The 19,723-nt window shown below is 35.5% G+C and overlaps 1 long non-coding RNA gene across 1 annotated transcript in view; it reads left to right on the forward strand.

Annotated features, from left to right (window-relative positions):
- LOC115287971 overlaps nucleotides 1–19,723 on the forward strand; it is a 127,111-nt gene that overhangs the window by 78,726 nt on the left and 28,662 nt on the right. Inside the window, exon 2 of the long non-coding RNA XR_003906749.1 lies at nucleotides 11,666–11,823. This is a non-coding gene — a long non-coding RNA (uncharacterized LOC115287971). The remainder of the gene's footprint in view (nucleotides 1–11,665; nucleotides 11,824–19,723) is intronic.

A 19,723-nucleotide genomic window follows, 5' to 3' on the forward strand; every position in this document is an offset into this window, starting at 1 on the left:
TTAATCATATATATATATATATATATATATATATATATATATATATATATATATATATGGGTGGACAGTCAGGCTACTTCCACATCTTGGCTACTATAAATAATGCTACATATACATAGGAGTTCATATATCTTTTTGGATTAGTGTTTTTGTTTTCTTTGATTAAATATTCAGTAGTGGAACTACTGGAACATATAGTGAGTTCATTTTTAAATTTTTTAAGGGACCTCCATACTGCTTTCCACTGTGGCTGCTTTCCCACTGACAATGCACAATGTTCCCCTTTCTCCACATCTTCACCTACACTTGTTATTTTTTGTCTTTTTGACTTTAGCCATTTTGACAGTGAGGGGCTATCTTATTGTTTGGATTTGCATTTTCCTGATGATTAGTGATGTTGAGCATTTATTCATGGGCCTGTTGGTCATCTGTATGTCTTCTTTGGGGAGATAATTTTTCAGGTCTTCTGACCATTTTTTAATCCATTATTTTTGTTTTTTTGGTATTGGGTTGTGTAATTTCTTTACATATTTTGGATATTAACTTCTTATTGGATATATCATTTGCAAAAGAGTTCTCCCATTCAGTAGGCTACCTTTTTATGTAGTTGATGGTTTCCTTTGCTGTGCATAAAATTTTTATTTTGGTATAGTCCTATGGTTTAATTTTGCATTTGTTTCCCTTGTCTGAGGAGGCATATCTGGGAAAATGTTACTGTGGCCCACATCATAGAAATAACTGCCAAGTTTTCTTCTAGGAGTTATATGGCTTCATATCTCACATTTAGGTCTTTAATCTGTATTGAATTTATTGTGTATGCTGTAATAAAGTGTCCTGTCCTTTGGTAGTTCACTTTTCCCAGCACCATTTGTTGAAAAGAATGCCTTTTTCTCTATTGTACAGTTTGTCTCCTTTGTCATTAATTAACCGTGTAAGAGCGGGTTAGTTTTGGGCTCCCTATTCTGTTCCGTTGATTAGTGTGTCTGTTTTTGTGCCAGTGTCATACTGTTTCAACTACAACGATTTCGTAATTTATCTTGAAATCTGGCATTGTGATACCTCTAGCTTTGTTCTTTTTCAAGATACCTTTGACTGGTATTTTGTGATTTCATACAAATTTTAGAATTAATAGTTTTAGTTTTGTGAAAAATATTGTTGGTACTTCAATGAGTAAAGCACGCAATCTGTAGACTGCCTTGGGCAGTGTGGACATTTTACAAATATTCGTTCTTTCAGTCCTTTAGCATGGGATCTGTTTCCATTTGTTAGTATCATCTTCCATTTCCTTCATCAGTGTTTCATTGTTTTCAGAATACAGGTCTTTCACCTCCTTGTTAATTTTATTCCCAAGTATTTTATTATTTAGTGTGCAGTTGTAAATGAGATTGTTTTCTAAACTTCTCTTTGTGCTAATTCATTATTATGTATAGAAATACAACAGATTTCTGTATACTCATTTTGTATCCTGTGACTTCACTAAATTCACTTATCAAGTTTAGTAGCTTTTTGGTGGATTCTTCAGGGCTTACTATATAAAGTATCATATCTTCCTCAAATAGTGAAAGTTTTACTTCTTCCTTACCAATTTGGATGCCTTCTATTTCATTTTATTTTTCTTATCTGATTGCTGCAGCTGGTACTATGTTAAATAAAAGTGGTGAGAGTGGACATCCTTGTGTTGTTCTGGTCTTAGAGGAAAAGTTCTCGGTGTTTTTACCATTGAGTACAGCGCAGGCTTAAGGTTTTTCATACCTGGTATTTGTCATGTTGAGGTACATTCCCTCTAAACCTATTTTGTTGATAGTTTTTATCATAAATGGATGGCATACTTTGTCAAATGCTTTCTCTGCGTCTTAGGAGATGATCATATACATGGCTTTTATCTCTTCTCTTGTTAATGTGATATATCAAGCTAATTGATTTGTGAGTATTGAACCATTCTTGTATCCCTGGAATGAATCCCACTTGATGTGAGAAGGATTTTTTGAAATATATTTTTGGATTCAGTTTGCTAATATTTTGTGGAGGAATTTTGCATCTATGTTTATCAGATAATGGTGTGTCTTGAATATATATTTCAATATATTTCAAAATTATATATAATATATATGTATATTATAGTATCTTTAAGTCATTTTGGAATCAAGGTAATGCTGGCCTCATAGAGTGAATTTGAAATCTTTCCAAACTTTTGTATTTTTTGGAAATGTTTGAGAAGAATAGTTATTGCCTCTTCTTTAAATGTTTGGTAGAATTCACCTGTGAAGCTCTCTGGTCCTGGACATTTGTATTAGGAGTTTGTTCATTACTGATTCAATTCCACTGCCAGTAATTGGTCTGTTCAAATTTTCTATTTCTTCCTGATTCCATTTTGGAAGGTTGTTTCAAGGAATTTATCTATTTCTTCTAGGTTGTCCAATTTGTTGGCATATAATATTTCATAATATTCCCTTAAATTCCTTTGTATTACTGTGATGTTCAATGTTATTTCTTCTGCTTCATATTCAAGTTTGAGTCCTCTCTCCTTTTTTTGCTAAAGGCTTCTCAATTTTGTTGTTCTTTTAAAAGAACTAGTTCCTGGTTTCATTGATCTGATCTATTCTGTTTTTGGGTTTTTTCCCCCTCTATTTCATTTATTTTTGTCTAATCTTTATTATGTCATTTCTTCTACTAGCTTTGGGCTAGGTTTTCTTCTTTTTATAGCTCTTTTAGGTGTTTGGTTAGGTTATTTAATTTGATGTTTTTCTCACTTACTGAAGTAGTCCTGTATTGCTATAATCATCCTTCTAACAACAGATTTTGCTGCATACCAAAGATTTCGGACCATTGTGTTTTCATTTTCATTTGTCTCCCTGTGTTTTTTGATTTCCTCTTTGATTTCTTATCTGACCCATTTATTATTTAGTAGTATGTTATTTAGCCTCCCGATGCTTGTGTTCTTTCCAGATTTTTCTTGTGATTGATTTCTAGTTTCATAATGTTGTGGTTTGAAAAGATGCATGATATGATTTAAGTCTTTTTAAACTTACTGAGACTTATTTTGTGGCCTTCCATGTGATCAATTCTGGAGAATGTTCCATGTGCACTTGAAAAGAATGTGTACTCTGATGTTTTTGGATGGCATGTTCTGAATATATTTGTTAGGGCCATCTGGTTCAATGTGTCATTCAAAACAAGTTTCCTTGTTGACTTTCTGTTTGGATGATATATCCATTGATGTAAATGGGGTATTACAGTCTACTTTTACTGTGTAACTGAGAATTTCTTCCTTTATATCTGTTAATGGTTGCTCTGTGTATTTAGGCACTCCCATCCAGGGTGCGTAAATATTTATAATTGCTATAGTCTCTTGATGGATTGTTACCTTTATCATTACATGCTATCTTTCTCTGTTTCTCGTTACAATGTCTTTTTTAAATTCTACTTTGACCTAAGTATCGCTCCTCTAGTTTTTCTTTTATTTCCATTTGCATGGTGAATGTTTTCCCGCCCTTTCATTTTTAGTCTGCATGTGTCTTAGGTCTGATTTGAGACTTGCAGTCAGCATATAGATGAGCTTTGCCTTTTTTTTTTTTTTTTTTTGTATCCAATCATTCACGCTATGTCTGTAGACTGGAGCATTTAGTCCATTTACATACAAAGTAATGACTGATAGGTACGGGCTTACTGCTTTTTTTTGTTATTTACGTGATGGTGGTTTTTGTAGTTCCTCTTGTTCCTTTCTTCTCTTGCTCTCTTCCCTGATGGAAAGAGAGCACTTTTTTTAGTGATATGCCAGGATTTTTTTCTCTTTATTTTTTGTGTATCAATTAGAGGTTTTTTATTTGTGGTTACTGGTAGGATCATATATAACATGTTATGCATATAGCAGTCTATACTAATAGTCCCTTAAATTTGAACCCATTCTAAAATCACTAAAGTTTTACTCTCCTCTGACATTTTATGTATTTGTCATCCTCTATATACTTTTTATTTTATAAATCCCTTAGCTGATTTTTATGGATATAATTGATTTTGCTCTTTTTGTGCTTTAATCTTTGTACTGGGCGTATAAGTGATTAATATACCTGTATATTATGTTTGAATTTATCTTTCAGATGTTTCCTTTTCATAATTTTCTTATTCTTGATTATGGTTCTATCTGTGCACTGAAAGAATTCCATCCAATGGTTTCTTGTAAGGCTGATAGAGTGGTGACAAACTTCTTCAACTTTTGTTTGGTGAACTCTTTATTTCTCCTTCTATTCTGAATGACAGACCTGATGGGTAGAATATTCTTGATTGCAGAATTTTTGGTTTTGTTTTTGACTTCTAGTATTATGAATATATCATGCCTATGCCTCCTGCAAAGTGTCTGCTGTGAAATCCACTCATAGCCTTACGGGGCTTTGTAACTTTTCTTTTCTCTTGTTGCTTTCAAAATTCTCTCTTTATCATTATATTTTGCCATTGTAATTAAAATACTATTATGGGGGCGCCTGGGTGGCTCAGTTGGTTAAGCCTCCGACTTCGGCTCAGGTCAGATCTCACATTCGTGGGTTCGAGCCCCGCGTCAGCTAGCTCAGAGCCTGGAGCCTGCTTCCGGTTCTGTGTCTCCTTCTCTCTCTGCCCCTCCCCCTCTCATGCTCTGTCTCTCTCTGAATCAAAAATAAATAAAACATTAAAAAAAAAATAAAATACTATTATGTAATTATTATGTATTCTGCTTTGGAAGTTCTTGGGTTGATTTGTTGGGGATTCCCTTTGCTTTCTGGATCCGAATGTCTGTTTCCTTGCCCAGATTAGAAGTTTTCAGCGCTTATTTCTTCAAATTTTATGCCCTTTTCTTTCTGTCTTCTGGAATCCCTATAATGCAGACATTATTATGCTCAATGGTGTTGCTGACCTCCCTTAACCTCTTCTCAGTTTTTATTATTCTTTTTCCTTTTGCTGTTCAGCCTGCTTATTTTCCATTACTCTGCCTTCCAACTCACTGATACATTCTTCTGATTTCTCTAACTTGCTATTGATTCCCTCTAGTATTTCTTTTACATTTCCATGATTGAGGTATTCATTTCTGATTTTTTCTATATTTGCATCTCTTTGCTGAAGAGCTCACTGAGATCCTTAACTGTTTTATCAACTCCATGAGTCTCTTTATGGCCATACTTTGAATTACTTACCAGTCATATTGCTCTTTTTTCCTGTTTCATTTAGCACTTATGTGCTTTTATCCTTTTCTTTAACTGGGGACATAGTCCTCTAACTCCTCTTTCTGTCTAACTCTGTTTTTATGTATAGGAAAGTCAGCTCTATCTCCTGATCTTGAAAGCACTGGCTTCTGAAGAAGTCCTGTGATGCTCTGTAGCATCACGCCCCCTGCTCACTGGAACCACACCCTTCAGCTATGTCTGTGATGTGTTGTGTGCAGTCCATTGTTGTTGAGCCAGGTTTGTCTTTAGTCCTGTACCTGGAATGGTCCATTTTGTTTGTTGCTGGTGCACTGAGCAGGGTTTGGTCCCTGTGCTGTTAAGGGGCCAGTCTGGGGCTGCTGTGGTATTACAGTAGGCAGTGTCAGCCGTCACAGCAGAGGCCAGCCCCAGGCCAGTCTGCCCAGGCTGCAGTCATACCAAACTATTGGTGCTCTCCCTGCCCTGTCTTCTGAGAGGCTTTTGTGGGTGGGTGGAGCCAGCAGTCAGACCAGATCATGCATCTTTATTTTCTGCTGGAGCTTCAGTCACCCTGCCCTTCAGGGCTTTCTCTCTGTGCTTCTCCCTGAGAGTGAATGGGACCAACAGTCAGACCAGATGCCTACCCCGACGCTATCTGTTGGGGCTTCAGTTGCATGGGTGTGTGTGAGTATCTTTCCCTCTCTCCGGGGCAGGAGTCACTAGAGTGGTGCCAGTCCCTTTGGGGCTGCTGGCAGGAGGGTACTGAGCATAAGCCACCTTGGAGTGACTTGGGCCAAGTGGACTACGTTAGATGGAGTAGACCTGAAGGAAGATGCAGGGGTGGTGTGCACTGCGTTAGTGACTTAGGTAGAGGGTGTTTGCACTGGTGTCCAGCCATCTCAGCTGGGGGTGAGGGAGAGGTGCCTCCCAGCTCTTTGTTCTTCAACAAGTTTCCTAAAGATCCGTGATCGCCAGCATGTGTTCTGAGATTAATAAATAAATCTCCTTCTCGTATATCCCAAGTGCTTTTCTCCAACTGCTGCTTGGATGCTGTATCTTCCAGGGGGTTGTTACGCCGAGTCTTTAACGGTGGACTCAGTTTCTTATTGGTGGACTCAGTTTCTTATTGATTCTCCTCTGACTCATCTAGGGCTAAGCCCACAGATTTTTAAAGTACCTGGCATTAAGACCCAATAATTGTCAAAACTCATGAAGGTAAGCCCTAATGACTTTCAAACTAAATATTATGCGGATTCATCTTCCCAGAGCAGGTTCTCTGTGCTGGGGATGGCTGGTATGGGGTCTGCTGCTTTGCTTTCCATGTTTTCCATTCGAGGTCTCGCTGGGAGTTTGGTTCCTGACTGTCTCTGCCCCTCCTATTTTCAGTGCAGTCTCCTCTCTGTGATTAAGTGTGGAAAGTGTATTCCGCCAGTTTTCAGGTCATTTTCTGGGTGTGTCTGTGAGATGAGGTGAGTTTAGGATCATCCTACTCCATTATCTTCCCAGAATTCCCTGTATCCAATCTTGAAGTTTTTCAGTTTAGTGCTGAATAGTGGGTTCTGGCCTGTCAAACAGATTATGTTTCACTAAAAGGTTACATCTTCTAATTTCAATATCTAGGACACCAAGTGAAATCTATAAATTGCTATTCAGAATGTAATAAATTAAAGATGATCTTTTCCCAATTGGATTATCACGATCATCATAGTATTGGGAGATTCAATGATAGAAAAAAAAGCAATTAGCTGATGTGTATGTGTGTTCTATACATTTAATTGAATATTAGATATGTCATTTTTTAAAAAAGACTCTCATTTCGGAACATTTTTTTCTCCCTCAAGATTGAAGGAAGTATAGCTCATTTCCTTTTAGAATATAATCTGTATTTTGTATTTTAAAATAGTAATACCTTTTCAAAAATACTATGTTTTTGGTTTGTTTTAAGTTTCTCAGAGGAAAGTCTGTTCTCTGGAGTCATATTAACCAGTACTATCTGTTTTTTTTTTTTTTTTTTTATAAAAGGAAATATACATTTACTTAAGAACCTAAATTGTCTTTCCCAAGTTGGACACTTGCTGTGTTCTGTGTTCTCATTAGATGTTTTCCTGATTTCTCTAAGGGGTCTTGGATCTTTTGTATACTTGCACCTAGAATGCACAGACTTGTCCAACTTGTCTGTCCAGACAAGTCCAGATAGTTATATTTTTCACAGTTGTGGTCATTGTGCCACGTAGTTGCCGCCCCATCTTCTTCAAAACTGCTGGCTAGATCTTGGCTACAGTGTAAGATTTATTGTCTTTGAGCTGCTGACACCCATTAATCAGTTTGACTTACGGACCCTGGTGCTATCTGGAACTGTGTGCTCATATTAGACGGGTTGTACCTGGAGTCCATCCATTATATTTCCAGCTCTACCTTCTCTGTACCATCCCAGCTTAGTCATGCTGGCAAATACCACTCACCTATCGTAGAACCCCTTGTATCCTTTACAGAACCCCTTCACTTAGCTCTGAGGGGCTCTATAAAGGAAAGTTCCACATGGGCTTGGATTTTACACCTAATCATTCAGAGCTAAATCTTTAAAAGCTTCAGATGTCAATTACAATCTGTAGGCACTGCAGAACTACATATTTTCAATAAAGACAAGCCCTCTGGTGGTCTTCTTAAATCATGGAAAGTAAAATAATGAAACCTAAGTTCAGTGTATCTTTGCCTTGGATAAGAAAGTCAGGTTTGCATGGTTGCAATTCACCTCACTCACCTTTGGTACATTGATTCTGACACCTAATTAAATTGATCAGCCACAATGATCACTAAGGCAATTGTTTGCTGGCAATTGTCACTGGCAAAACAAATTTAGCTTATACTTGTGATGTACTCCACTGTTTCTATCCAGAAGTGGAAACAAATAAGGAACAGGAAATTGAACATAATTTGAATTAGGAAACTGAACACAATTCTGTATCATAATTTGTACGTGTATAATAACTACCATGCATTTTCTTGTTTCTTTGTGAGTTTCCATAATATAAGTTTCAGGAGGCTTGCCATTTTCACAGTTAATTCAATTTTGCCATTGTTTTCTTTTAAATAAATGTGCTATTCAATTTAATTGTCTTTAAGAAAAGACACTAGAATTGTCTTTAAACTTCTAACATACAGTGTTTTGTTAAAATCAATCTTTATTACAGCAAATATCATTTAAAAATTGTTTTGCAAATATTTAAAATTAAGATAGTTTAAATAATGTATAGTTAGCTTCAATATTTCATAACAATACATCAATACTCTCAGTCAGATTGTGATAACATATTTAAAACATATCCTTGAAAACAATAAAGAAATTATTGGAAAAGCTGTCAGAACTAAGGATGACTTTTTGGCTTCAAGTTTAATATAGAAACTAGAACCATTGGTGAAATCCAAATAATTAGCAGAAATTAAAATAAAATGGAGTGTCTTAATTTTTCTCAAGGGATTTTTAAAAATAGCAAAACAGTAAGTTTATTCACAGGCACTTTTATTCTGTTCTTATGTGGGTTAGAAAATCTGTGTGGGGGCATGTGATACATATTTTTTCCCATCATCAGAGTAGTCAAGATATGCTTTTACTCAAAAACATATACAATAGTTGTCACAAAAAAATAGTTACTCCCATTAATCAAAATTGTCTGTGTGGCAGGAGAATATTTATGCATCTCTTCAATAATCTTTATTTCCTTTTTCCTTCAGTACGAAGGGGTCTTTGTTTAAAAAGAGTGAAGGGGCCAGCCAAGGCTTCGTGGTATAGCATAAACAATTCCCCAGACAAATGTTATGGGTGAAAAGGTGTCTATTTATTCTACAGCTGAATGTAATTTTTATTATGAGAATCTCATTTCATTAGGTAGTAGAAACTTATATTCATTCATTAAGAGTTTGCTCTGACATTTGGGGTACCCTCTTTCTCCAGGATTGAATCTAGATTCTTGGAAGCATTCTTTATGCCAAGTCTATAATGTAAAGGAACCTCTTGTCTTTGGTCATGATCATCCCTGCACATTGTTGTCTGGAGAGCTGTGCATCTTCTCGTTTGGGTTCCCCGGCTACCACTGTCCCCTCTCTTCTCTGCCCATTTCTCTCCTTCAGCAGTTTCTTCATCCCTTGTTTGGCTATTTAGCCAGTCCTCCAGAGGCCCTAGGCCACCAGGTGCAGATCCCCATGAACTTTGGGGGAGAGAGCTTTGACACAGCACACAGACATCTCACTTGGTGATTTCTGGGCTGCTCCTTCTCTGGACTCTCCCAATGATTAGAGGACCCTTCTGGTCTCATATTTACCAAATTTAACTGGGGTTTTATTACAATACTAGAAAGCATATGTCTTTTTATGGGAAGCAGAAGAGTAGAAACAATTAAGAGGAAGATAGAGGGGGTAGGAAAGAGCTGGGTCAGAGAATGGCAGGGAACAGCGGCAATGTCCCATGGACATGACTCCCCATGCTCGTTCATGGGGGACTAATCTCTGGGAAAACAGTCTTCTTGAGGCAGAAAGTAGGTCATGTTTGTATCATCTTCTGGACTTGTGTGATTTGTCTTAATAATTGTTTCTTTTGAAGATTTATACCCTTCCTGAATCAGCCAGTGTAACTGAAGAAACTGAGTATACATGTGTTTATACAAACACCCATCCATATATAAATATGTATATTTCTTAATTTCCAAACTAGGCTTTTTAAAAGTAGCTGATTCTGAAAAACAGGTCAAATTCAAAAAATTAAAGTAAAATCTTATGTATTTTGTATTGTTTCTGTAGATTGATCACCCTTGACCTCTTCAAGCTTTCCCGTTTACCCTTATTCTAGTTTAAAACTCATACACATATACACATAGGTTCTAGTCACCCTGATTAATTCATGTTATCTCCCGTATCAAAGATTTTTGTTTAGAACATTCGTCCCTCTCCCCATACTCAGTGTTTCACTTGGGCCATTTCTATTCATCCTTTATGTCTTCATTTTGAGTAACATGCTCAGGAAGTTTCCTTATCCTTAAGTTTAGGCTAAGTAGACCTTAAATGTATGTGCCCATAGTATCCAACAGCAGTTTGTACTTTATTGTCATAACATATGTAACATTGCCTGTAACTGTCCAGGTTCTCAAAAAGACTGAGCTCTGAGGGAAGGTTTTATGGTTTAATTTGTTCACTGGTCTAATCTTGTGCCTAGCACAGTGCTTAACATATGTTATAACTTTTGGAAAATAAATATTGAGTATAGGTGAGCTATTGCAAAAATTAGAATCAAAGAATCTAAGAAAGCCCACAGGAAAGTTATATGGTATAGGTGATCTTATGACATCAAGAAACTGGCCTCAGAGAATGGAAGTATCTCTGGATACTGGAATGTCTTAGACAGGAAGGACAACTTCTATTTTATTGTTTATTGAATAGAGTATAGTCAACTAAAAGTTGTAGAGGTGGCTTAAAATACTTATTAAACCTAGGCCACATAGAAGGTGACTTTACAATTAGTGATTTTATTGGCACCAATTCAGTTTAAGTTATCATATGTAAGTAGTTTGGCATAACCTAAAAATTATATAAAGAGGAAAGCATCTAATAATTTGTTAATTATAAAAGAGTGAAAATAGTGTAAAAATAAGTTTACTATAGTAGATATAATAAACATTTTGCTAACAACCAAGAGAAACCTTGAAAGATGAAAAAGGAAATTGAATGCCCACAGTGAATAAAACTTCATGTAAAATGAAAGAATGAAACCAATGCTTAATTAGCCTTTCATATAATTTCATTCCCATCCAAGTTGTGCAAATTATTTATTATCCTGTTTTCACAGGTAAGGAGGAAAAGCTGCCACAATTTTATGGCAAATAGGAATGATATAACAAAACCCATGATGACTTACTGCATTCTTATCAAGTACCAGTCCTCATGTTAAGTGGTGTACAGTCCTTATCTAGTATTAGCCTATAATTATTCAGTAATGTAGAACAAGGTTTTAATAAGGTTATTAATTGCCTTCAAATACAACATAAACTTTTATTATAATGTTAACTCTCCTGTCAAAATTTTTAATCCTTGAAACAGTTGTTTTGGTTTTAAAAAAGCATAATATAAACAAAAGAGTCTATGTACCATTACAGTAATAGGTGTGAAAAATGGTATCATTCGAAAAATATCAATTTTTCTTTTCCTTCTCAAGTATATTACTTCCTTCTCAATTACCCCAAGGGATCAGTCAGCCTATAGAGAGATCATGATTTATTACCAAAGGCATGCCAAATTAAAAAGTTAGATATAGTTTAACTTCTCACATTCAAAACTAGATTTTGCATCAAAATGAGACTTGCAAGCTGGACTCTATGAGAAAGACTTGTCTCCACTCCTTTAGTTCTCCTTTGGCTAAGGGTAATTCCGAATGACTGTAGTCATGGAGATAATAAACTTTATTGCTCAGTATACAAAAGCATTTTCCATTATGATGGTCAAGTCTTAGAAGTGTTGTCTTTACACAGGAGGAAGATATGATCAGGAAGAGCAGAGAAAAGCAAACTGCCTTTCCAATCTTGGAGGATGGAGGAGAGGAGAGAAATAGGAAATGAGATGGAAGAAGAAAGACATCAGGCAAGCATGTGTCTCCTTATCTCTTCCGGACACTTCAGCCTGTGTAAAGGTGAGCAAGAGGAGGGTCGGGTAAGCTGAGGGAATGCAAAGGGCAGAAGGACCATCGGTAGATTTAAGACTTCAGACATCTGCTCTTCAGGGTTTCAGCATCATGTGAGATGGGACACACAGTTAAAAAGAGGATTTGTTGACCCTGTAGGGAATGTCTACATTACCTTCTAAGCCTTCATCATGGATAAAGAAGCTGCTTTAAATGCTTTATATGGAAGTACCCATTTAATCTTCAAAAAATATTATGAACTCAGGGTGGACTTTTTAAAAATGTCTTTGTTTTTGAGAGAGAGAGAGAGAGAGAGAGAGAGAGAGCGCGCGAGCATGAGTGGGGGAGGGGCAGAGAGAGAGGAAGATGCAGGAACAGAAGCAGGCTTCAGGCTCTGAGCTGTCAGCACAGAGTCTGACTCAGGGCTTGAACCTATGAACTGTGAGGTCATGACCTGAGCCACCCGTGTGCCTCAGGAAGACATTTTTTATAATGAGGAAACTTGCCTTAGATCACACCACTAAGCGTAGCAACAGGAATTAAACCCTATGCCATTTAGAACTAGAATTTGTGCATTTAATCACTGTGCTGGACTAGAAACTAAGCTGTTACCCCAGAATGTTGACAGAGATTCTTCTTTAATTTTTATTTTAATTCAAGTATAGTTAACATACAGGGTTATATTAGTTTCAGGCATACCATATAGTGATTCAGCAGTTCTCTGTATTACTCACTGCTCATCATGATAATTGTACCCTTGGTCCCCTTCACCTTTTTCGCTTATCTCCCCTCTGGTAACCATCCATTTGTTCTCTATAGTTAAGAGTCTTTTGTTTGGTTTGAAAGGATATATGCTCCCTTGTTTATTGCAGCATTATTTACAAAAGCCAAATTATGTACAAGTGCCATCAATATATGAATGGATCATATACACACACAGATCATACACATAAAGTGGAATATTATTCAGCCACAAAAAGGATGAATTCTTGCCATTTGGAACAACATTGATGGGTCTAGGGAGTTTAATGCTAAGCAAGATAAGTTAGTCAGAGAAAGACAAATACCATATTACTTCACTTATACATGGAATTTAATAAGTAAAAGAAAGCACAAGACTCTTGAAATTATTGGATCTAATCTCAGTTTCAACCAGATTAGACATTTAAATTATTATAATGCACTCTCATGAGTAGGACCTCATTGGGAGTATAAAATGAATTATAAAACAGTAATAGAAAAATGAAATTCCTTTATAAACATGTTTTCTTCACATATACACAGATGTATACACACACACACACATATATACATATTCATACACATACATTCACATATGCCTTCAACTTCTTTTGCCTTAGAACTCTAACTCTCTGTGTGTCTCTTTCGTGAGGAGCTGTTAGCATATGCTCCTGAGTCACCAAGCGTGACCCTATCCAATATAAATTAAACCTTAGAGTAAGTATTGGGTTTACCTGCCTTGTGTATGGTGTCCTGGCAGAGTTCAGTGATGCAAATTATCCCCCAAATTTTTAGTAAGCATCTGTCATGGGATGGCACATTTTAGCCTTTGGGATATATAAGCAACATACATTGCAGTATGGGGAAAGCACAAACACAGTATATAAAGTAAATTAGAGAGAATTTTAGAGGGGTAGGAGTGTTATTGGAAAAATATAGTAAAAGGTAAGGAGAATAGAAGTTACACATTTGGGATTTAAATTTCAAACAGAGTGCTGTGAATGTATTTAACATTTTAAATAATCTTGGACAGTAACGTATCTGGAATTAAATACCTGTAAAATCAAAAATGTATTGGGAATGTTTGCAAACTTTTGCATTATAGTAAAGTCACTAAAATACCGTATTTTCATTCAGGCTACTTTATTTTGTTTTTAAGAATGGGGAAAGAGGATTATTTTAAATTGGAATATAATTAACATAAGTATTATATTAGTTTCAAGTGTATAATGATTCTACCCTTCTACACAGTACTCAGTGCTCATCATAATAAGGATACGCTTAATCCCCTTTATCTAGTTTAACCATCCCCTACTTGCCTGTCCTCTGGCAACCACTAGTTTGTCTTCTGTATTTAAGAGCCTGGTTTTTTGTTTGCTTTTTTATTGGTCCATTTGTTTTATTTCCTCAATTCCACATATGAATGAAATCATATGGTATTCGTGTTTCTCTAACTTACTTCACTTAGCATTATACCCTATTAAGTCCTTCCATGTTGTTGTAAATAACAAGATCTCATTCTTTGTTGTGGTTGAGTAATACTTAATTTTAAATATATATGTATATTTAAAACAACTTGGGTTGCTTCCATATTGGCTATTGTAAATAATGCTGCATTAAACATTGGGATGTATATATCTTTTTGGATTAGTGTTATTATTTTTAGAGGCAGATACCCATTAGCGGAATTACTGGATCATTTGGTAATTCTATCTTTAATATTTGAAGGACCCTCATAGTGTTTTCCACAAAGGCTGCACCAATTTGCCTTCCCACCTGACAGTGGACAAGGGTTTGTTTTTCTCCACATCCTCATCAATATTTGTTATATCTTGTGTTTATTTAAGCCATTTTGAGAGGTATGAGGTGATACCTCGTTTTGGTTTTAATTTCTGTGATGTTGAATAACATTGAATATCTTTTCACATGTCTCTTGGCCATTTGTACAACTTCTTTGGAAAAATTTCATTCAGGTCCTCTGAATTTTTATTTGTATTGTAATTTTTGGTGTTGAGTTGTATGAATTCTTTATATATTTTGAAAAATAGCTCCTTGTATTAAATACACCATTTGCAAATGTCTTCTCCCACTCAGTAGGTTGACTTTTTGTTTTGTAAATGGTTTCCTCTGCTGTGTATGAGCTTTTTGTTTCAGTGTAGTCCCACTAGTTTAATTTTGTTGCCCTTGTCTGAAGAGACATATCTAGAAAATTATTTGTGCGGTTCGTGTCAAATCACTGCCTATATTTTCCCCAGGAATTTAATGATTTTAAGTGTCATACTTAGGTCTTTAATCTGGGTTGAGTTTATCTTAGTGTATGGTGTAAGAGAGCGGTCCAATTTCATTGTTTCACATGTGCTGTCCAGTTTTCTTAGCATCATGTGTTAAAGAGCCTTTTTCCTATTGTATATTTTTACTTCCTTTGTCTTACATCAATTGACCATATAATTTGGGTTTACTTCTGGGCTCTCTATTCTAACACATTGATCAATGTGTTTCTTTTTGTGCCAGTACCATACCGTTTTGATTACTATAGTTTTGTAATTTATCTTGAAATCTAGGATTGTGATACCTCCAGCTTTATTCTTAAGGTTGCTTTGGTTGTTTGGGGTCTTTGTGGTTCCATACAATTGTAGGATTATTTGTTCTAGTTTTTTGAAAGATGTTATCGGTGCTTTGATAAGAATGGCACTAAGTCCGTGGATTGTTTTGGGTAGCATGGGCATTTAAAATTTTTGGTTCTTTCACCCCATAAGTATGGGGTATCTTTCTATTTGATTGTATTATCATCAGTCTCTTTCATCAGTGTTTTATAGATTTTAGGATACAGGTCTAGTGTACACCTCCTTAAGTTTATTCCTATATTTTTTCTTTTTAGTCTAATTATAAATGAAATTTTTAAGTTTCTTTCTAGCACTTTTTCATTAGCATGTAGAACTACAACTGATAAACTATTGTGACCTAACTGAACTCATTAACAGTTCTAATAGCTTTTTGATGGATTATGTAGGGTTTTCTACATACAGTGTCACATGATCTGCAAAGAGTGAAAAAGTAATTTTGGATGTCTTTTCTCTTTCTTGTCTGACTGCTGTGGCTAAGATTTTCAGTACTCTGTTGAGTAAGAGTGGAGAGAGTAGACCTCTTGTCCTTCCTGATCTTAGGGGAAACGTTTTCAAGAAGTCTGTCACCATTGAGTACCATGTTAGCTTCAGGTTCTTCATAGTCTTTATTATGTTGAGGTATGATTTCTTTAAACCTACTTTGTTGAGAGTTTTTATCATGAATCAATGTCATACTTTGTCAAACAATTTCTCTCCACCTACTGATATGATCATCTAGTTTTTATCCTTTATTAATGTGATGTATATACGCTGATTTGCAAATATTGGACTGTCTTTGCATCTCTGGAATAAATCCCACCAGATTGTGATGAATAAGTTTTTAAATGCATTGCTGCATTTGTTTTACTAGTATTTTGCTGGGGATTTTTGAGGATTTTTGTATCTGTGTTCATTAGAGGTATTGGTCTGTAGTTTTCTTTTTTTCTAATGTCTTTATCTTGTTTTGGCCTTAGAGTAATGTAAGTCTTGAATGAATTTGAAAGTTTTCCATCATTTTCTAACTTTTGGGATGGTCTGAGAATAGGTATTAACTCTTCTTGAGATGTTTGGTAGAAATCACCTGTGAAGCCATCTGGTCCTGATCTTTCCTGGGTTGGGAGTTATTACATCCATTGCTAGTAATTGGTGTGTTCATATATTCCATTTTTTCCTGATTCAGTTTTAGAAGATAAACATTTCTAGGAATTTATCCATTTCTTCTAAGTTGTCCAATTTCTTGGCTTGTAATTTTTCGTAGTATTCTTTTATAATCCTGTGGTATATTTTATTTATGTGGTATTATTTCTTCTCCTTCGTTTCTGATTTTGAGTCTTGTTGTTGTTGTTGTTGCTGCGTGTGGCTAAAGTCTTCTCAAAGAACCAGCTCGTTGTTTCATTAGTCTCCTCTACTCTTTTCTTTTTTTATTCTCCACCTCATTTATTTCTTCTCCAGTCTTTATTATTTTCTTCCTCCTCCTGGCTTCAGGGTTTGTTTTTCTTTTTAATTTTCTTTCTAGACCCTTCAGGTTTAAATTTAGATTGGCTGAGATTTTTCCTGCATCCTGAGGTTCATCAATATTGTTATTATCTTAGAAAAAGCTTTTGGAGCCTTGTTTTCATTTTCATTTGGCTTAATGTCTTTTTAGATTTCCTCTTTGATTTCTTGGTTGGCCCATTTATTGTTTAGTAGCCTATTAGTCTCCACATATTTGTGTTCTTTACAAATTTTTTCTTGAGATTAATTTCTAGTTTCATACTATTGTGGTCTGAAAATATGCAGGATATTATTTCAGTGTTTTTTAATATATTGAGATATTGAGACTGTTTAGTTATCTAACATGTGGTCTATTCTAGAGAATGTTTCATGGGCACTTGAAAAGCATGTATTTCACTGCCATGTTGAATTGTTCCTTTTACCATTATGTAGTATCCTTTATTGCAGGTATAGTGTTTGTTTTACAGTCTGTTTTGCTCAGTGCAAGTATTGCTACCCCAGCTTACTTGTTGCCTTCATTTGCATGGTAAATTTTTTGCCCCCCTTTCACGTTTTATCTGCATGAGTCTTTAGGTCTGAAGTGAGTCTCTTGTAGCCAGCATATAGATAGCTCTTATATTTCTTCTCTATTCAGTCACCCTATGTTTTCTCATGGAGCATTTAATCCATTTACATTCAAAATAATTATTGATAGGAAATAGGAATCTGTTTTATGGTTGTTTTTCTGTTTGTTTCTTTCTTCTCTTGCGGCTTGACTACTCTCTTTAGTGATAATGATGGATATTATTCTCATTTTGGGGGGTATATCTATTATAGTTTTTGATTTGTGGTTACCATATAACATCTTAGGCATAGGACAATCTGTGTTAAGTTGATAATGGCTTAAGTTTGAATCCATTCTAAAAGCACTGAATTTTTATTCCTTCTAACCCACATTTTATGTATTTTATGTCTTGTTTTATGTCTTTTTATTTTGTGAATCCTTTGACTTTTTTTTTTTAGATATACTTGACTTTACTCCTTTGTGCTTTAATCTTTATACTGGTTTTATAAGTGATTAATCTACTTTTTTCATTATGTTTATATTCCCCTGTAAATGGTTTTCCATTCCTAATATTTCCTTTTCCCAGTTTTTGCTTGATTATGACCTTTATTTGCACTGAAGACATTTCCTTAACATTTCTCATAAGGCTGGTGTAGTGATGATGAACTCCTTTAGCTTTTGTTCGGGAAACTCTCTCTCTCTCCATTCTAATAGTAGCCTTCCTGGGTAGAGCATTCTTTGTTGCAGGTTTCTTCTTTTGTTTGTTTTGTTTTCCTTTCAGCTCTTTGAAAATATGCCACTCCCTTCTGGCCTGTGAAGGTCTGCTGAAAAATCAAGTGATAGACTCATATGGTTTCCAGTGTACATGTTTTCTTTTACAGCTTTTAAGATCCTCTCTTCATCACTGTGTTTTGCCATTTTAATTATAAGTCTTAATGTGGACCTGCTTTAATTTTGTTGGGGGATCTTTGTGCCTTTTGGATAGATAGCTATTTCTTTCTGTAGGGAAGTTTTTAGCTGTTATTCCTTCAAATAACTTTCTGCCCCCCTCCACCAAGCAGGTAAGTCGAGCCTAGGCCTGCGGAGTATGACAGACACCCAACTAACAGTCATCCACCAGCTCAACTCTCTGAGGGGCCACTGTCTCACTGACCCTCACACTGACATGCTCAGATCACTGTATCTGAGACCAGAATCTTCCAGTCTAGGTCAAGTTTCCTACCCATAGAATAATGAGCTAAATAAATGGTTGTTGTGTTAAATCAGTCAGGTCGAGGCTGTGTTACAAAGCCCAAGCTGCCACTTATTTAACCACTTCAATGCCGATAGCCTGTCAGGGGATTTTAGCCAGGAATTAATCTTATCTGTAGGCTTTTAGATTTTCCTCAGTTCGGAAATATTTCATAAGCTAGTTGCTATGTAAAGAAAATTACATATCCTTATGCATACGTTTTGTTGTTACCTAGGTAGACAAAATAAATACAATTAAAGTCTTAGGAATATTTACAAGTTCTAGGTAGACATTTATCAAATTTTCATTATTATGTCTAAGCACACTCTTTCCCCACCACCTTCTATATAGTTACTACTAAGTGCACATCTATGCAATACATTTGTCAACAGAAGAACAAGACCAGCAGTTATGCTTGATTATACAGAATAAATACATAGTGTGAAAATTGAAATTAGACATGCTTATTAGAAAATGTAAGGATTATTTCTATTCCAGGACCAAATTAAATAAAACGCCTTATTGATCTGGATTGAATTTCAATTTGCTAAGGTTGGTGCCAGCCAACTTCTGTCCCACAATGTCTGAATAGAAATGCTTACAAGTCCAATAATGTATTCATCACAGGTGATAAAAAAAAAAAAGTCAATAAATTACTTTTTACTACAGCAGAAATTTCTGCTTTATATGCCAACAAAGAGTTGAAATGCCAGAAGCAGTTGAGGACTAAATTACTAAACACTTATTTTATCACATCAGAACGTTAATGCCACTGCTTGATTACAACAAGCAATCCAAGTGCATGAATTTGGACTCCAAGGCACCCAGGCTTTTATGTTCATTAGAAAGGTTATTGATTCTGGAAAGTTACCGCTAATAAAACTACACTATTTTCTCAGGCATGTTATATAGGCACAGACAGATTATTTGATCAATGATATTGAGCAAAGGCAAAGTACTCATTGCCTCTAATCTCTTTTTCCTCCCTTCTAAATTATACATTGGTCTCAACTGCAGCTTGATGAGTAAACATGAGCCCAGAGTGGACCCATCTGTGTATGACAAAGTTCTCATGAGGCCTCGCACAGCTACGTATGATTTTTGATAATAAAATTAGTGTTTTGATAAAAAAATTAAGAAAAACCTAAAGGTTAAAAGGACAATACGAAATTTTTTGTTAGTAAAAATGGTACATTTATACAAAAGTATAGTTTTACTATGAATTGATTTTAGCAAAGTCATACACAAGTTATGCACTTTGCATTTATCAGCTGCTTGAATGTCTGAGAAAATGTT

Source organism: Suricata suricatta, chromosome 1, assembly GCF_006229205.1.
Source record: "Suricata suricatta isolate VVHF042 chromosome 1, meerkat_22Aug2017_6uvM2_HiC, whole genome shotgun sequence".
NCBI classification, from domain to species: domain Eukaryota; kingdom Metazoa; phylum Chordata; class Mammalia; order Carnivora; family Herpestidae; genus Suricata; species Suricata suricatta.